Raw genomic sequence first — 20,005 nt, 5'->3', positions numbered from 1 at the left:
CATGGAAGAAAGAACCAGCTCTAACTGCTTACTATATCCTGATACCCAATCCCAATACAAACGAAAAACAAACAAGCAAACAACCTCCCCCCTGCAAAAACAAACAAACAAACAAACAAACAAACAAAAAACCACCTCATTTCTAGTAATCCTTTTTTTCTTGGCTCAAATCCTGGAAGGGTAGAGTAACTCAGAAATGGTGGGGAGAGTTGAAGTATAGATAGGATAGCAATCACAAACTGGTCATAACCACTCTGTCAATCCTCATCCTTGAGCTTGAAGCAGTGGCTAGCTGGAGGAGGAAAGAAGTTCTAAATGAGATAAGAAAACTATTTTTATTTTACACTGGAATTTTACACTGAGACTATAGAAATAGACTGTTTGGGCTTAAAATACCTAGAGGAATGTTTATTTTTGAGCAGTGATTGAGAATGTCATTAGTCCAGCTTAATTGTTCATCTAATGGCTTGGCAGAAACAATGAGTCTTCAGAGTCAGTTTACGGGGTAGTGAGAAAAATTTTCTTTAAAAAGTTGTCTAATGCTTACACCCTCTTGAATGTAGTTCATTTAGATAAATAAAACATACATAATGGTCTTAAGGTAGTATTAGACATTTTGAATGTGCAAATATAATCTGAATCATAATAAGTTTAAACATGAACACATTATGATGCATGCATATTTAACATAAAGTTTGTGAAGTATTGTATTCCCAATCATACTGGGTTTACTTGCATATTTTTTAAAAACCGGTTCAGCAAAAATATCACAATGTAAAACAAAGCAACCTATTCCACATAAGTCATATTGATTCAGAATATCTTTCCAGAGAAGGTGACTGACATTTTAATTTTCTAGATACTTGTGTCTCCAGTAATTAGCTTTTAGTATCTCAACAATGAAGATGGTTTGCTCACCAGTACCAATGACAATATGTTATTAGTGATATATTTTCAAACCTGCTCTGCAGTTGTATTACAACAGAATGCAAATAAACTCACAGGTACATCGAAAAGCAGTGAGCTGTTTCCCATAACTCACTCATCTGTTCTTGGAATCAGCAGGCAGATGCTATAGCTACGTTACTAGGAGCTACTCCCAACAGACAGCATATTTCTTTGGTTTGTGCTGAATCTACTAGTTATCTCCATAAGTATTGCTAAACTAAAGGAGGAACGTCTGCTGTGCTGGTCATTTAGACACCAGACTTGATGAACCAGTTGTGATCATTCAAATCTATACTAAATTAACATCACTAGAATCGAGTTGATTTACTTATGTTTATAGAATAACGATTCTACAAATTATAGAACTTGCACTGATATCTAACAATCTCTTTACTATTCTAAATTTTTAAATGGGGTTTATTTATTGAGATAAAGTTAATAAAAGCCCAATAATTTTCTTTTTGGGAATATGTTGAAATTGACCAAAATTATCAAAAGTAATGTTATATAAATTCTTAGGGATTGCATTTGCTGATGTTAAGTATCTTCATGATTTTAAGTATGCTAAACAAATTCTGTGGGGTTGAAGAGGGTTGAACACTGGAAAATATTCCAAATGAAGTAACAAACAAGGTTACGAATTTTGGCAAATCAGCCATCTTAGTAATAGTAAACAAATTGAGATTACATATCTTATTGTAAAAATGCAAAGGACTGAAGTGTTTCATATATCAGAAAGTTCATCACATGTCTATTAGTAGTTCGTCTGAGATCCAACTGAATGGCTCATTAAATTTTCAGATCCTAGGTAATCACCCACCAGAAATTCTGATTTAAGAAGTTAGGGAAAGAGTCTACGAAGTCAGGGAAAGACTCCAAGGAAAAGGAGTCCTGCATTTTTGAAACAGGTATTTACAAGGTAGACCATTCTTAATCCAATCTTAAAGAAATGCTGATATAAAGTTTGCTTTATACCATTCTACCTGACCACTAAAATCATAGAATAAAAAGTATATCCATTCTACAGAAAAAACAAAACAAAACAAAACAAAAACATTAACAAGAAGTTTCTAATTCTCCTAAAACAAAGCCTACAGGATGGTCATTTACTAGCTATTGATTTAGTTGATAGAGACTTTGCACCTCAACTTGCTTTTGGATGAAAGTCACAGAAGACTACTCACCTACCTTCAATAGAAACAGATTTCATGTCACATACAAAGAGTATGGAAGTGGAGAAACTTTAGTTTGTAAGTTCAGCAGCTCAAAGATGTCTTTAAGAACTTAGATTCTTTTCAAAGCTTTGCCCTGCTTTCCAAACCTGTTGTTTTTACTCTCTGATAGGCTCTTCTTGTGGATAGGAGAAAGCTACAGCAGCCATAGGCCACAACCAGACTTGACATAAGGGAGTTTCTGCTATCTCCTTCCTTTTCCCTTCCTCCCTTCTTCCTTCCTTTCTTCCCATCCTCCTTCTCCTCCTTGCCCTTCTCATTTTCCTAGTTGTCCTTGTCCTCCTCCTCTTCCTTTCCTGCCTCCCTTTTCCCTTCCTCCCTATCTCCAGAGTAAACTAAACTTTCATACAGATTTCAGGCAAGTATCTCTGATGATCTTATTGGTTAAAATAAGTCTACAAGTTAATGCAAGTCTATGACTAACTACATCACTGGAAAGGGTAATGAGCCCTGATAATCGGTTTAAATTGATTAGGGTTTGATAACTGGAGTTGAGGATGAGGTGACCTTACTTAAGTCCTATGGTGAAGAGGTGAACGCCTGCACAAAATTTGGGTTCCCCTGAAAGTGAAGCAGAGGGGCCTAGCTCATGGATATGTCATCAAGTCTCTGCTAACATTAAAAACAGTAGATTCCTGCTTTGTTGTCTTTTTCTCCCCCACTTTTTTTAAATGGTTAAGACAAATATAGTTAAAATACAATTTGGATATTTAAAATTATTCTCTATTCTTTCTTTCCATTTTATAATATAAAAAAATATAAAATATAAAGCAAACTTTAGTGAATGTGGGCAATATTCTTTTCCCTTCACTGATCAAATAAGAGAAAAGAAGAGCTTTTTTTTTACAACAGATTTGCCACCAGAACACAGGTGTCATGAAAAACACTGCTAAGACTAAACCAAAATGGGAAAAGAAAAGACTCCTATCAACATCGTCATCATTGGACACGTAGATTGGGGCAAGTCTACCACTACTGGCCATCTGATCTACAAATGTGGTGGGATTGACAAAGTACTGAAACATTTGAGAAGGAGGTTGCTGAGATGGGAAAGGGCTCCTTCAAGTATACCTGGGTCTTGGATAAACTGAAAGCTGAACGTGAACGTGGTATCACCATTGTTACCACCCTGTAGAAATTCAAGACCAGCAAGTATTATGTGACCATCACTGATGCTCCAGGACACAGATACTTTATCAAAAACATGATTACAGGCATATCTTAGTCTGACTATGCTGTCCTGATTGTTGCTCCTGGTGTTGGTGAATTTGAAGCAGATAGCTCCAAGAATGGGCAGACCCATGAGCAAACCCTCTGACTTACACACTGTAAAACAACTAATTGTTGGTGTTCACAAAATGGATTCCACTGAGCCACCCTACAGCCAGAAGACAGACAAGGAAATTATTACAGGAAGTCAGCACCTACATTAAGAAAATTGGCTACAACCACAACATGTTAGCATTTGTGCCAATTTCTGGTTGGAACGGTGACAACATGCTGGAGCCAAGTGTTAAGATGCCTTGGTTTGAGGGATGGAAAGTCACCATAAAGATGGCAAAGCCAGTGGAATCAAGCTGCTTGAAGCTCTGGATGGCATTTCTGCCACCAGCTCGTCCAACTGACAAGGCCTTGTATCTGCCCCTCCAGGATATCTACAAAATTGGTGGTATTGGTACTGTCCCTGTGGGCTGAGTGGAGACTGGCATGGTGGTCATCTTTGCTCTAGTCAATGTTGCATCTGAAGTAAAGTCTGTTGAAATGCACCCTGAAGTTTTGCGTGAGGCTCTTCCTGGGGACAATGTGGACTTCAATGTCAAGAACATATTTGTCAAAGATGTTCATCATGGCACTGCATCTGGTGACAGCAAAAATGACCCACCCATGGAAGCAGCTGGCTTCACAGCTCAGGTGATTATCCTGAACCATCCAGGCCAAATCAGTGCTGAATATGCACCTGAGCCGTATTGTCACATAACTCACATTGTTTGCAAGTTTGCTGAGCTGAAGGAGAAGATAGATCGTCATTCTGGAAAAAAGCTGGAAGATGGTCCCAAGTTCTTGAAATCTGGTGATGCTGCCATTGTTGATATGGTTCCTGGCAAGCCTGTGTGTGTTGGGAGCTTCTCTGACTATCCTCCTCTGGGCTGTTTTGCTGTTCGTGACATGAGACAGTTGCTGTGGGTGTCGTCAAAGCAGTGGACAAGAAGGTAGCTGGAGCTGGCAAGGTTACCAAGTATGTCCAGAAAGCTCAAAAGGCTAATGAATACTATCCCCAATACCTGCGATCCCAGTCTTAATCAGCGGTGGAAGAAAGGTCTCAGAACTATTTGCATCAATTGACCATTTAATAGTAAAAGACTGGTTAATGACAACAATGCTTTGTAAAACCTTCAAAAGGAAAGGAGAATGCTTTGTGGACCATTTGCTGTGTGTGTGTGTGTGTGTGTGTGTGTGTGGCAGTTTTAAGTTATCAGTTTTTAAAATCAGTACTTTTTAATGGAAAAAATTGTCACAAAATTTTGAGACCCATTCAAACAAAAGTTTAATGAGGAAAAAAAAAGAAAAGAAAGGAAGAGCCACTAGCTTGGGAATTTCAGAGTGTCCCTAATATTTAAACTTGCACTTGCTTTTTGCTTTTTCCTTTTTGGGCTTTAATAGAGTAGATGCCGTATGTTATTTTTTTAATAACTGTGCACAGAAGATAAAAACATAAAAAAAATGATACATTACTTAAAGTAATCAGGTTTTCTGTTTTTAAGATGTTTTTTCATGCCTCCAGATCTCCAATTTGTCACAATTTTCCATATGCCACCTATCTCAAAGGAAGCAAACCACTAGTTGGTCAAATTGCTTTCCTCCCCTCACCTAGTGTATCTGCATGCATTTCACACTGCACTAAGCAAGAATGCTAGAAATATGAAATCAAAGCACATCAAGATGTTATGCCTTCTCAGTTGGTATCTGTGATTGGTGGAATATTTACTTAGATGAATACATGTTTGTTCCTACTCATTAACCATGGTGATTGCAGTAAGAAACTGGAGTCATTTAAAGGTGATAATCAGCCCTGTCATCCATAAAGCACACTTTTGAAAAAAAAAAAAAAAAAAAAGCAAAACTATGTCTAGTTTAATGTACACTGTTAGGCCACTTCAATCATGTATCTTACCATGGGATGTTGACATATTTTGCCCTTAGAATTGACACATATCTTATGGTGATGATAAGTAAATCCACATAATCATATTATGGCATATTGACAAAGGAAAAAGACTGAATTCATTTAATCAGAATTGTATTCAGTTAGGAACAAGAAGCTCTAAAACAGTGCCTTGACCAAATGAAAACAGTAATGTTTTTTAAGTACAGAAAATTCAGACTAGGTAGTTCAGGATTAGAGCAGAGGGTCGTGTTACCAGGGGATATTAGCACCTTAACATCTTTCCTGTCCTTGATTTTGGTGTTCAGTCCCATTTTTATGTTCTCCAGACAGCTGCCAGATCTCCAGCCATCACATCAATGTTTCAGGCATGAAGAAAGGAAAGAACAAAGGGAATGCATTGCCCCTCAGTCCTTAGAAGTTTCTCTGGAACTTTTGTCTTCCTCTCATTGGCTATAATATTTAGTATGAGAGAAGGAGGTAAGAAACATTTTTTTATTATTAAATTTCTTAAAGCTGGCCTTATTAACATTACAACTGAAGCGGAATTTTGTGGTAAGAAAGAAAAGAGGCTATTGGGTAGGTACTTAGCGGTCTTGCCAATTCATCAGTATGAAAGAAACTTGCCAGTTTAACTCTCATAAAGGAATGATACAAATGGATAAGATGAAGTTCAAAGTTGAAGGTATTTTTTAAAGTGGGAGATGTCCTGGACAGAGCAAAAAAGATCAAGAAGTACGTTGAACCTTCCCTTTAGGACCAGTAGAATCCTATCTGCGTTCACAGGTTTCAGTGAATATTTCTATTCTGGAAACACTCAGAGTACATAATTGTCACTCTCTCTTTATCATTCATTATTCAAAGGATGTAGGTGCCCAAGGCCCAGATGCTGTCTATTTAATATGCAACATGTGCAAAACTGGACTTCTACTCCCCCACATCTGCATCTGTTTCCAACTTCCCTGTTCCTCTTAGTTGTGGCACTGTTCTGTCCTTCTGGCTTAAAACTCCACAGTTAATGTTGGTTCAGTTTTGTTCTTTATCTCTCATATCCAATTATTTTCCAACTCCTGCAGCTTCTACCTCTAGAATTCCTTCTGTCACTCATTCTTCAGTTCTTCCTGCCACTGTCTTGATTGAGGTTCTTAGTGTTAATATCCAACTAATTATTTTCTAAAATCGTATTGCAATATAATATCAATTCTTAAACAGAAAACATGGAAAGAATTACAACTGCTATTAAAATGGAAAGACCTCACACTAGATTTCAAGCCTCCCAATAAATATTTTCCAGACTTAATGTGTACTGTACTGTTCCTCTATATTGACCTTCATTCCAGCCAAACTTGGTTATTTACTTTCCAAACATTCCCTTTTTTCCAACATCTGAACTGTTGTGTATCCTATACCCCTCCCCCTAGTGAACTCTTACTATTGTTTCTACCTGTTGATATTTTATTCACTCAAGTTCAAATTCAATATTGCTCTCTCTATCAAAGCCTTCCCTGCTTTATCAACTGACTATGGTTCCTCCCTTCTTTGGACCTCCATTGCATTTTAGTTTATATATTTTTTAAATATTCTACTTATTTGACTTTTAGTGTAAGTGAGTAGATATCTGTAAGTTCCCTGAACAGGACTGCATTTAACAGAGAATAAGAATAACTATATATTCCTCTTTTGCACAATGTAGAAATATGATTTCCCTATATGTCCAGAATTGGGAACACTTTGGTATTGTGAATCAGAACTAAGACATTGTAAACAGAGGCCAGAGTCCCTACCAGAGTCTAACCTCTGGTTACCACTCTGTGGTGGTAGCCAAAGTGAAGAGAGACTTATGCAAATAAGACCAGACAGGAAGGATGACATTCAGGAAAAGATCTTTGTGCTCAGGCCTCCAAAACTGTAGTTGATACCATTAATCAAAATAAAATTTACTTCATGCAATTATTCTAAGCATTAAATTAGATAATGGGGGGCACCTGGGTGGCTCAGTCGTTAAGCGTCTGCCTTCAGCTCAGGTCATGGTCCCAGGGTCCTGGGATCGAGCCCCGCATCGGGCTCCCTGCTCCGCGGGGGACCTGTTTCTCCCTCTCCCACTCCTCCTGCTTGTGTTCCTGCTCTCGCTCTCTCGCTCTCTGTCAAATAAATAAATAAAATCTTTAATAAATAAATAAATAAATAAATAAATAAATAAATAAATAAATTAGATAACAGTTAGGAAATTGTTATAGGAATATTAATGTGCTTTTTAAAAATTTCTGGTTAAGGGGCTCCTGGGCTGCTCAATTGGTTAAGTGTCTGCCTTCAGCTCAGGGCATGATCTCAGGGTCCTGGGACAGAGCCCTGCATTAGCCTCCCTGCTCAGTGAGGAGTCTGCTTCTCCCTCTCCCTCTGCCCTTGCCCCCAGCTCGTGCTCTCTCTCTCTCTATTTCAAATAAGTAAATAAAATCTTAAAAAAGAAATCTGGTTGTGAAAATGGATGGAATTTTGTTTTTAGGACCCTGAAATAACATTTGTTGATAAATGTAAACACAGAATTAAAAAAAAAAATTATATATCCACTCTTGGATATTTACCCAAAGGAAACAAAAATGCTAATTTGAAAAAGATATACGCATCCTTAGTTTATTGCAGCATTGTCTACAATAGCCAATGTATGGAAACAATCTAAGGGTCCATCACTAAATGAATGGATGAGGAAAAGTAGTATATATACACTAAGGAATATTATGCAGCCATAAACAAAACAAAACAAAACATCAATAAGCAAACAAAAAGTAGAATCAGAACTATAAATCCAGAGAACAAACTGATGGTTGCCAGAGGGAAGGGGGCTGGGGATTGGGCAAAATGAGTGAAGGAGAGAGGGAGAAACAGGCCTCCAGTTATGGAATGAGTAAGTCATAGAATAAAAAGCAGAGCATAAGGAATACAGTCAGTGATATTGTAATAGGGATGTAAAGAGACACATGGTAGCTAGACTGTGGTGAACATAGAATAACGTATCAGTTTATCAAATCACTAAGTTGTACACCGGAAACAAATGTAAACTTGTGTGTCAACTACATTCAGATTTAAAAATAAGTAAATAATGTGTGGTTAAAAAAACAAAACCTATATGTGTCTATGCGCGTGTGTGTGTGTGTGTGTGTGTTGTGTAAGTAATAGCAATCATTACAAAATATGTTTTGTAGTTATTTCTTGTTGTAACTGGGTGGAGAAACCAAGATATCCATGTCTCTTGTTATTCTCCTTTGAAGACAGTGAGGAGATAGATAGAGTGTACACTAGAAAGCACAGAATTTGCTAGAGTGACTGGCCTTCACCAACCACTGAGGAATAAATGCTGAAATACAGCATTTGAAACTAAAAAGAAGGTATTTTTTATACCTCTCATCAACAACATTAACTTAGATCCCTCTGTAGATGCCTGCCCCCAAAGATACTTCTTATATATGCACATGGGCAATTATTTAAACATTTCCTACTTAATGCAAACCACTGCTTGTCCTGTCTAGTGATTAAATTACAATTAAGCTTTTATTATTAAAGCCATTCGGGAGTAAAGTCTTCTATTATGGAGCTATTTAAACACTTAAACACCAGATTCATGTATCTAACCCCTACTCAGCATTCCCACTTGTAGAATACCATTTTAAACTTAGCATGTTCTAAAGCTAATATGATGTCATGTTTTACCCTCTACCTCCCAGGCTCAGTTAACCTGATTCCATCCTCCTAGAAGCTCAAGGTCAAAAACTTTGACTCTTTTCTTATCAGAAATTTAAGCTATTCACTTCAAAATAATTGACCCTGACCCTTCTCTGCTCAAAACCCTCTAGTGGTTTGTCAGCCATCCAGAGTAACAGCAAAATTCTACATATAGACCTATCCATCCCTGTTTGTTCTTTTTTTTTTTAAAGATTTTATTTATTCATTTGAGACACAGAGATACACACAGAGAGAGAGAGCATGAGCAGTGGGAGAGGCAGAGGGAGAGGAAGAAGCAGACTCCCCGCTGAGTCAGGAGCCCGATGTGGGACTCGATCCCAGGACCCTGGGATCATGACCTGAGCCAAAGGCAGACGCTTAATCATCTGAGCCACCCAGGCGCCCCACATCCCTGTTTGTTCTAATGCCTATGTACTTTTTTAATTTTCCTACTTCTTCTGCTCACTCCCTCCATCTCAAGGATTGGTCTTCATTTCCTGGAACCAGTCATGTCCTAGAACTGCATGTGAGTGTCCAATTATTAGATTTTTAGGCATTTGGAAAGGCAGTTATTAAAAATTAAATTACACATACTGGAAAATAAATTCTATTTAAAATATGGGTAAAATATACCCCAAACTCATCACTTACTAATTATTTTACCACATTTTGTTATCTATAGTCTAGAAGTTATTTATATCTATCATATCTCTATCTGTATCTACTACACCTGTATGGCAGAAATACTACATGATGGTGTGCTCCTATACATTTCTTCCCAACTCTGAATACAGTGACTTCATGCTGATCATTTGAAATTAACTATGGTCAGAATATTTATAACACAGGAAATCAGGAAACACTCCGTGCCTCAAAGTTTAGATTTTGGAATATTTAGTTATTTTAACTATTTCAGTTTTCTTCCCCCTCTAAGTTAACTAATACTGACTAATTTTCATAGCTGTTGGGTGTGAAAATAAACAAAGACCACTCCCCTTGAGAACAAACAGAAGCTATTCATTCAAAGCTTGCTGTAACAAGGGAGTCAGACACAATCATCTGTATTTTGCTGAGACTTCCCTTTTATCACAGGCACAGGAAAGAGGAACCTTTACAGTGATAACAGGGAAGGCTCCAGGTATGTTCTGATTGGAAGTTGTTGGAACAAGGAAGCTGGAGGCAAGCTAGCTAAAAGCAAGCCATCTCTTGTGATTGGTTTGGAGAGCATATTTAGATTTCTCTATTTGGTCCTGAGTTGTAAGTAGGGCCAAAAAATAGGGAAGGTGGCAGGCATTGATCAATTCTGACTTTTTGCGGCTGATCGCTCCACAGCTTATGGTTTGGCTTCCTAAACTGGTTACTATAGAGTGTGTGGGTCCAAGTTCTACTGTGGCATGTAGTCTGGCCATTTTTTGTGTATTCAGTCTCTCAAAGGACACCTACTCTGAACTGATTTGTGTTTATTTTAATCAACCCTCTCAACAATCAGAACATTAGATATCAAGGATATTTTAAACTAAACACCCAGAAAGCTTAGTTGGATAAAAGTCACAGACTTACTATTTCAGTGTTAATGACAAGTGAATTATAGAAAAAATGTGATTTGGTGAAATCTGTGCGTTGTCTAGAGGACATCCTTTTCCAGGTCACCTGATTCTAGTCTTTCATTGTCAGGAGCTTTTTTACACCTGCATTGGTTACATCCAACACAGGACGCTGGGGTATCTGATTTAAACTCTTACTGTCTTTGAGCTATTACAACTCTACATAAATATGTCTGTGCTTCTCATTCTCTCTTGGCCAGTTATGTCTTCCTGGTTCCTTCATTGAATGAATTAAGTAAAATCTTTAATGACTGTTCATTTTTATATCTATATGAGAATTACAATTTTTTCCTTTTCTAAAATTTTCTTTTAAAAAAAAATTTGCCTTTATATGAAGAGTTACTTATATCTGCACTTGTTTCAGATTAAGTGAAGTAAGAAATACATAATAAAAAGTGAGTTTATATACACTAAGTATTCACAGTGTGTCAAACAAGCCAGGTCATTTAGCATTAGCACCTGTGGTGGTAAAATATTGACTAAGGCCAGTTGCACTTGACTCTGCTAAAAGCATTGGCTTAGGCTTAGCCGTAGACTAGGTGCCCTGAGTTTTAACCTTGGATTTATTTCCTGAAATTAATCCTGGAAATCTAATAAAAAAAGGTGCCCATAATCACAAACCACGCATCACATTATGGCAATTACCATCCATAAATTATTCAAATGATGATTTAATATTGCTTCTAAATGGTTTGGCATGAATACTAGAAAGAGGTTCCCTTAGTTCAATTTAATTTTATTTATTTTGCAGCTGCACTTCCAGAAATGTAGAGGCCATTTATACAACCAAAAGGCCAAAAATTATCAGTGTATAATACTTCAGCACAGTGCTTAACCTCATCCAAAACAGTTATTCTAAAAGTTAATTTGCAGTCATCATTGGTAATGATGATTTATTATGCTTTATTACTAAATTGAATGTTTTCTTGTTATCCATGATACTGGCTTTGTATCTTTTTTAAATGTTAATATGAACTATTTACTGTTCAGTGGGCTTTTTCTTTGATAAAATGAATGAATTCAATTGAACAAGTTGTGGGTAAATAAAGAGTTGATCTGTGAAAGTAAGAAATTTTGTATCCTGCTGTGTGTCTCTAAAGAAATAAAGAATTACAAGCTTTGAAAAAAAAAGAAAAAATGGACCTTTTCTAAAATATTCTCTTCATATTCCTTTCAAATAAAGGAATGTTTTATTCTCCATGAGGGTCTTCGGTATAGTTTTGTAGAGATTTATTTTATTAGCAATTGGATAAATGAGGAGGAAAAAAAGAACATTTCAATTCTTGTTTCAAGAATAAGTCTGAGTGGGCATTTGGAATGCCTCCCAAAATAGTAAGGGCTTTAGCAAATGGTTGCATAGTTTTTTAAATTTCTGTACTTAGTATCCTAAGGATGTGTGATTTATTTTGTAACTTTACAGATGCACGCATATAAATAGCAACAACATACCTGCTCATTCTTTCCTAAAATTATTCATCATTTTGTGCAAAATTACTAAAGCATATGACAAAGTAATTAAAACTGAGGATATTAGTAGAATATCATTAATAAAATTACTAATTAAGTACATTAAATAATAACATTAACTTGGTCAAAATATTAATTGCATTATTAACTTGCTTCTATAATTAAAACAAATTATATACTTAAAAATTATTATGATTGCATACTCTGTGACTTTGAGAACTTTAGAAATTTATTTTCCATATGTGGCTAAAACATATAAAAGACTGAATACACAAAAGACAATGGCCGGATCATATACAAAAATAGAATTCTGACCCAGAACCTGCAGCAACCAGGCCAGGAAAACCACCCATTATCTATAGGAAGCTAGTCTTCTATCTGTAAGTCAAACTTATGGGAAGTCAGACCACTATCTCTAATAACAATTCAAGAAGCCGAACAAAACCTCTGTAATAATTGACCCCAAATAGCCAGGACTTTTAAATTCCCTAATATTTTTTCCCCACCTCCTACTTAAGATCAACCAGTGAGAGCCAACTATGCACCATTAACCAATCACAGAGAATACCCACTTCTAGTGAGCCCACCTCCAGCTTCTCCATGCCAAGAGCCTCGACCAGGGCATGTCTGGCTTTCTTTTTCTTCTACTATGAACTTTTCTGCCTGCCTTTAAGTTTCTGCCAAGACCTAAATGATGGTGCTTGCTACAGCAAGCTCTGAGTAGATAACTTTGTTCTCATTCAGTTGGTCTTCATTCATTTTTGCACATATTTTAGTCTTATTTGAAAGAAGTCTCCAAAATTAAACAATAGACTTATATATAGGAAAGGGAAGGCAGAGATCCACTCTAGGCTTATGCAAAATCTGTGAAATTGAATTTACTAAAATTTTTAAAGTATATTCCCAGAGAGGAATGAGTTAAAAGAGTAAAATGCTAATTATAAAGTATATGAATGATGTCCCATGTATGAATCACTATTGTAAGTGCTTCACCCTATTTTATCCACAAAACAACCCTTTGAGAGAGTGCCTATTATTGTTCCCATTTTATTTATTTTTTTTTAAGATTTTATTTATTTATTTGACAGAGAGATACACAGCGAGAGAGGGAACACAAGCAGGGGGAGTGGGAGAGGGAGAAGCAGGCTTCCCACAGAGCAGGGAGCCCGATGCGGGGCCCGATCCCAGGACCCTGGGACCATGACCCGAGCCAAAGGCAGACGCTTAACGACTGAGCCACCCAGGCGCCCCTATTGTTCCCATTTTAAAGATGAAAGAGCTGAGGAACTGGAAAGGTTAACTTGACTAGACTGAACAGACTGAAATCTATCAGGGAGCAGAGCCAGAATTTATACTTGGGAAATCTGATGCTGTAGTCTGGACATTTAACCAATGCCCTTTTCACAAAATATACAAGTTACAATGAGCTATAAATTATATTATTGCTTATTTGCAAAACTTTAGATTGAAATATATAGAAATTCTACAATACTTCTATAAAATCAGTTTTTAATTAATCATTAGCTTTCTGTTTACAGACATTAATAAAAATGTGAGCCTTCAAGGTCAAGTTTTTAGAATTTCAAAAAATATCTATTGGCTTAAAAATTTAAAGTTGAAGCAACTTCTGTTTATGTAACAAACGTACACAGGTTATAGTTTATATCTTCAAACACTATGAAATGTACATAAATGTCATAATGTTTGTATAGTAATTAAATATTGCAAAATAAATTTTATCACTCCACAACTTCTAAAATCACAACAAAATTATTTTCTGTGTATTTATATATGTTGATCAGTACCTTCAACTGTCAAAAATTAACTTAGAATAACTCATTTCTTTTATTACTCTCTAATCTTGAGACCAGATGAGAAGTGCTGGGGGCCAAGCCAGGGCAGCAGCATGGGAGAGAAGTGGACAGACTGGGGTCATATTAAGGAGTTAGAATCTGAAGGACCTGGATCTAGCAGGAAGATGAGAAATCTAAATGTCCCAGCAGAGGCTCCTTAGCAAGTGACTCTGAGGTAAGAAGAGAAGGTTGGAAATGTTGGAAATGCTGACTTGAGGATGCCTCCCACAACCCATATTTTTATGCCACACTGGATTTTTACAACTTTGGTAAGGGGAAGCTTAGAAAAAACTTACAAATTCCATGAGGTAAGTTTCTTCAAATATATTCTCAATCACGTTAAAATAACTACAAAATATATCTTAAACTGGACTGATCTAAGAAATTTCTTGTCATTATAGATCTTGCCTCCTTTTCTCCTGAGAATTCACTATTGTTTTGGGAAACCTCATCCTAAACTTTGTTTCAATTTTAATTCAATTTTTTCCTCATGATTTTAATTTTTTTTCTTCTGATAACATCATATGTATTTTCACAATTAAAGCCACTAACCTTCCATCTTACCCTTTAATGAAACGAAAAGAGATATACAAAAATTTTCTAAATTAAAAAATGAAATGTGGGGCACCTAGGTGGTTCAGTTGGTTACGTGTCTGACTCTTGATTTTGGCTCAGGTCATGATCTCAGGGTCCTGACGTGGAGCCCCAAGTCGGGCTCCATGCTCAGCATGGGTCTTGTCCCTCTCCCACCACCTTGCTTGCATGTTTGTGCAATCTCTCTCTCAAATAAATAAAATCTTTTAAAAAAGTAAAATGTAAAACATTTTAACTATTGCTGCATTTTGAATATCAGAAACGGATATGCATTTCTTCTTAAACATTGATTACTGAAAGCAAAAATGTTGCTAAAATTGAGTGTGGCTGAAGAAAAATAAATAGACCCTTATTTTTTCCCCAAATAAGGCCAATTTATTTCCATTTTGTCTTTTTAGAACTGTGCTTGCAAAATGACAAGTGAAATGAAAGATTGAAGCAATTATCTGCATCATTCAGATCAAATAGACTTTCATTAAATAAGAGCAGATGGTATGTGTGGAAATTGTAGTTTGAAGGAGATGTTCCTCATACACTATATATGAAAATAGATTGTTCCTTCAGCATTTATTTTAAAATAGTCTACACCTCCTCTAACAGATGAGTTTATTTAAAATGTTAAATGGAAACATATAGTCATACATTATTTTCTTCAGACATTTAAAATAATACAAAGCTATTTACACTCATCAAGTTTACAAAAGTGTAGTAAAATCAAGTATGTAATGTAAATGTTGTATTTGAGGTCCTGGCATCCCCTGCTGGGCATCAGGCAGCACTCCCCACCCCACATGCGCACACACCTTTCCACAGGAATATATAAGTATCAGAAAGAATGACACAAAGGCACTGATGGTTGTGATATAAAGTTTATTACTCAGAGTAAACAGCAAAATGATTCTCCAAGGAGAAGTGATCAGGTCAGATCCTGATTAAAACAGGAGTGAGTGGGGACAGCTGGTTTTGTTCTTTATTATGGTTGGATGTTGGAGCCAAGGTGATGGTTTTGCTGGACTTGTTTTTGTTTTTTGTTTTTTTAAGATTTTTTTATTTATCTGAGAGCGAGAATGAGAGACAGCATGAGAGGGAGGAGGGTCAGAGGGAGAAGCAGACTCCCCACTGAGCAGGGAGCCCAATGCGGGACTCGATCCAGGGACTCCAGGATCATGACCTGAGCCGAAGGCCGTCGCTTAACCAACTGAGCCACCCAGGCGCCCCTGGACTTTGTTTTGAATGGTTTAAATTTACCACCAGCACCAATGGAGGAATCTCAGGGTCTTGCTTATCAGCTTGCCCAGATGTGGGTCAGAAGGAGAGAGAGGAGTAGTGCTCGAACAATAATCAAACATGAAAAAGGTCATCAGATTCTTGATAATAGTAAACAAGTAACAGTGGGAGGTTTCTGGAGGACAACTTAAATTTCAAAAACTTTTATAACGTTCATACATTTATCTATGCATTCTTAATTTTGAAAATTATTTTAGTAAAATAATCATAGACATTCACAAAGGTCTTATATAGTTTTATTGCAGTATTGTAACATGACAAACAAGGATTCAACTGTCTCACATTATGCAATAATTAAATTTTAAAATAGCATTTTATATTCGATAAATGATTAGTTTTGTATATTTAATAACTTGTATACTATCAGATGTTTAATACTGGGTATTTTATAAGGACATTTCTACCCAAAATAGTAATTAGATTATAATCATAAATGGAATGAGAATAAAAATCTTGTATACAATACACTGTGTGTGTAAGATATGCATATGTAATATTTTAGAAGGAAATACACTATAGTACTCGTAATTATTCTAACAGTTTAGATCATGGAGGTATTTTATCTTCTATATATACAAAGCTAATCATAAACATTTTTACATGAACAGAAAAAAAAATAATTGTCAATTTTTCTCCTGAAAGTGCTTCACAGAATATCTTGGTTTAATCATATTTTAATATTTTTTTCTTGCATCATTGGAAAAGGCTTACAGTAATTTTAAAGCAACCTATTCTTTAGAAATATATATGTATAGTAAGAATCTTAAGAATGAAATCAAACTACATCACAGATTTTCTTTCTTTTTAATTAGAATTTGGCACTCATGTTAATATTGGTCATCCAGAAATTATAGCATGACTGTAATTAAACCTCTAATTTCTAAATAGGATTTCCATATGAACGGAGAAACAGCTGGGCATGCGAAGTAACTTTGAGGCTCTATAGGGATAGTTCTTTCTTTTTCTATATAAATTGAAGAATTTAGCCAACTCAATGCAAATAAAAGGATTAATAAAAGGAAAAATAAAATATATAATTTTAATTATGTGTTTCCTAAATACTCAATTTCTAATTATTATCATGAATCCTGGCATCCAAGTACTGTTTTTTTTATTTCACTGAATGCATGTACTCTCTCTGAAGCATGATGCCATGCTGCCTGCCTGCCTCCTTACCTTTTCTTTTCTGCCTTTCTGCCCTCCCTCTCTTCTTCCCCCCTTCCTTCCTTCTTCCCTCCCTCTCTCCCTTCCTTCTTTTTTTTCCTATTTTATATTACTCTGCAGAAGAGATTTAAATTGATTAGTTACTTCCATAAACTCATAGTATGCAAGTTATAATATCAAAGTCATTTGACAACATAATGAAAAAAATATCGTACAGACTATAAAGTGTGATACTGAATAGATTTTGAATCTCGATTTCCTCATCTATAAGATGACAGCTATGTCTGTCGTAACTTAAGTTGATCACCTATTTGTTTAAAAGGTTCTTAGCAATGTTCAGGACACTTACTAGGCATTTAAGTTATAACATTTTTTGTTAATTTATCAAATGTTTCCTGAGAACCTATTATATGTCAGGTTCTCTTCTATTTCCTAGGGATGTAGCAGTGAAGAATATAGATAATACCAATGGACTTTATATATTGTTCAAATGCATTAATATATTAGTTATAATAGTAAAATAGAACATATTAGATGTTCAGGGAGTATCTCCTATGTCCAACAAGAACTCATTGATATAATAAATTCAAGCTACTACTTAAAACATATGCCAAACTATTCTACATTATTTGCTTGAGATTGATATGAACTCCTCACATCTATCAAAAAGAACATTTTCTATTACCTGATCCCCAGTGTTCACCTAATAATCAGAATTGAAAGTGCAGTGCAGCTTAAGAGATTTCTCAAAATATACTAAGCAAAGATCAGTAAGTTTCTTTTAAGTAAATACAATAGTAAATTTTATAGCTGGATTTTTCATGATCCCCCCTCCCCGACAAAGACCAATAATGCATTGCTAAAGTGTGTGTAAATTACAATAAATCTAGAAAGGCCCCAAATGGTGGAAGCACATACCAGTCTTATTGCCTCAATAGAGAGATCACAAAGATGCAGTTTGTACATTACAGTCCGCGAGCAGGTGTGAGTTTCTTTGGTCAATACATAAACATCACAAAATTTCACATAAATATCCGTATTCCCAGCTTTCCTTAAAAAATTGGAAGTATATCAACTTTCAGGTTTCATTAACATACAAACAGCCATATCCTCTATTTGAACAACTACTATTCTCCTTAAATCAGGCAAAAGTCCTCCAGTTTGCTTCCTTCATATTGTTATACATCCTGCTTTCCTGCCTGATCCCAGTAGGTCTCGAAATTTGAAATCTATTTTAGTCCAGGCTCCTATAGTATCATAGACCAGGTGGCTTATAAATAACAAATTTCCCATGATTCTAGAGGCTGGAAGTTCCAAACCAAGGTGCCAGGTGTATTGGTATCTGGTGAGAGATGTTTCTGTTTTTACATGGTAGAAGAGGTGAAGGGAGCTCTCTGGGGCTTTTTTAATAAAGGCACTATTCCAATTTCTGAGAGATCCACCCTCATGACCTTATCACCTCCCAAAAGTGCCCTTCCAAATTGCATTACACTGGGGGGAGTAGGTTTCAATACATGAATTTTGAATTTCGGGGGACATATTCAGTCTATAGCAAGGTGTTCATCTTTATATACTTTAGCATTTATAGTAAAGGAATGGTTTAGCTTTGTCTCCTTCAAAAACGTCCCTTATTATTTTTTGAAATGCATGTATGGTTACATTTGGAGATTATATTTTCTGACAAGTAATGTATCTATATAATCAAAAAGAACCATATAAATGAATGGGCAAATGAGCTGGAATAGGCTTGATGTCGACCTCTGAGAGTCGTGGACCTGGGGCGGCAAAGGAACTGAGAAAAAGAGACGACAGTAGAGCGAGGCACAGGGGACCCCGAGCAATCAGCCTGAGGTGCTGAGGTTTATTTTCCATACACTTTTATACCTTCTACAGCGATATAGATCTATGATTTACAACAGGGGCGTAGTAAGGCACATTCTTCCACGTACCCAGGATTAGTCAAGCACATAAGAATCTTTAAAACAGAATAAAGGAACAAAGAGGGGAGTGCCCAGTGTGCTATTTACAGCTGGCTTCCTATCTACAAAACATCTTCTGCTGCGTACTTTAGAACTGACCACATGCGTCCCAAGGGCATTTCACTCTGATCCTTTCAGGTTATTTTTAACCCTGCAATCTCGAGTTTTCTCAGAGATCTTGGAGTCTGAGCGAACATGCACCAGTGGTCATTGTGACGTTCTGTTTCCCACAGCTTGATATTACTTCTAGAAATCTAAAGAGTGCCTGAACCTAATATTATTAGACAAGGCAGGTTTACTTGCTGGAACTAGCAATAGAGTAAAAAATACAACGTCCAAATCCTCATGGAGTTTACAGTCCAGTGAAGAATGCAGAAAATAAGAAAAAGAGATAAATTGTGTAATTTTAGAAGAGTATTAAAACAATCACAGAGAGAAAGAGGACAGAGAATGAATTAATATGGATGATGGTTATTTTAGGTAGGATGGATCAGGAAATTCATCTCTGAAGGCACAATAGTTGAGGAGAGATATGCTGTGTTTTTAATATTCATCATTATTTTCATCTTGAATGTGCTCAGGAGGTATTTGAGATCAGATTTCTTGTTCATTACCTGACAGTAAACAATAAACATGTTGCACTCAAACTTCTTTGTTCCTGGCCTTTCTCTTCAGGAGATTCAATGAACACCGGCCAGAGAGGGTGGGAACCAGTTTTCCCATAGTGGGACACTCCACAGGTGAGAGATAAGGAAAAATGAGTTTCTCCACCCATCAAGAAGAAAGAGGTGGCGGGCGCCTGGGTGGCTCAGATGGTTGAGCGTCTGCCTTCGGCTCAGGTCATGATCCCAGGGTCCTGGGATCGAGTCCCACATCGTGCTCCCGGCTCGGCGGGGAGCCTGCTTCTCCCTCTGACCCTCTCCCCTCTCATGCTGTTTCTCTCTTGCTCGCTCTCTAAAAAATAAATAAATAAAATCTTAAAAAAAAAAAAAAAAAG

At 36.4% G+C, this 20,005-nt stretch overlaps 1 pseudogene; it reads left to right on the top strand.

The window, feature by feature from the left end:
• Nucleotides 1-3,085: 3,085 nt before the first annotated feature.
• LOC135362427 (elongation factor 1-alpha 1-like) lies at nucleotides 3,086-4,480 on the top strand (annotated as a pseudogene).
• Nucleotides 4,481-20,005: the final 15,525 nt, after the last annotated feature.

This window comes from Mirounga angustirostris, unplaced genomic scaffold (genome assembly GCF_029215605.1).
Source record: "Mirounga angustirostris isolate CCGP_5_RB_7025 unplaced genomic scaffold, mMirAng1.0.hap1 SCAF_1, whole genome shotgun sequence".
Lineage (NCBI taxonomy): Eukaryota > Metazoa > Chordata > Mammalia > Carnivora > Phocidae > Mirounga > Mirounga angustirostris.
Note: the sequence above shows the minus strand (reverse complement) of the source record. Positions and strands in the feature narration are given on the sequence as shown.